The sequence below is a fragment of the Galeopterus variegatus genome, unplaced genomic scaffold, assembly GCF_000696425.1.
Source record: "Galeopterus variegatus unplaced genomic scaffold, G_variegatus-3.0.2 Scaffold3133, whole genome shotgun sequence".
Taxonomy (NCBI): domain Eukaryota; kingdom Metazoa; phylum Chordata; class Mammalia; order Dermoptera; family Cynocephalidae; genus Galeopterus; species Galeopterus variegatus.
Window position 1 is genome coordinate 190,810 of NW_007729244.1, and position 523 is coordinate 191,332.

The window sequence follows — 523 nt, forward strand, 5'->3', positions numbered from 1 at the left end:
TTTGTGTCCTCTTTAGAGCTTTCTTATTAAAGAGCGATTTGGAGATTAGTTAAAAGGCAGAAAAAATAGACTATAAGGAAAAGTGAAGGATTGAAGTGTTGGTTCAATAATGATCTTCAAAACTAGGAAGATTATTAGCATGAAAATATGCAAACTGGTACTTAAGTCATCCTTCTACATTTGGATTTCATAAAAGATAGAGATGGTATTATATCCGAAGTTTAGGTTAATGATAAGAAAATCCCAGAAGCGGTTCAACACTAGGATTAGTACGCAAATTTTTTTTTACTTGCTTATATATAAGCTACATGGTCATAGCATTTAAAATAGGGGACTAGGGCCTGATTTTCAGAGTGTGATCCACAGTGCCCTTGAGTTCCTCAGAACACCTCTTAGGCCCAGGTTAGGGTGGGCAGGAGTGCCCTTCAGCCCTGTTTTCAGCCATAGCATTTAACTATTTTAAATATGGTTCTTCAATGTAAAATTTTATGTGAAGAGTGCATACTGAGGCTAAAAAAAAAAA

At 35.4% G+C, this 523-nt stretch overlaps 1 protein-coding gene across 1 annotated transcript in view; it reads left to right on the forward strand.

Annotated features, from left to right (window-relative positions):
- Positions 1–523, forward strand: part of RYR3 (ryanodine receptor 3) — a gene marked incomplete at its 5' end in the record, with an annotated part of 211,225 nt that overhangs the window by 177,339 nt on the left and 33,363 nt on the right. The window lies entirely within an intron of this gene.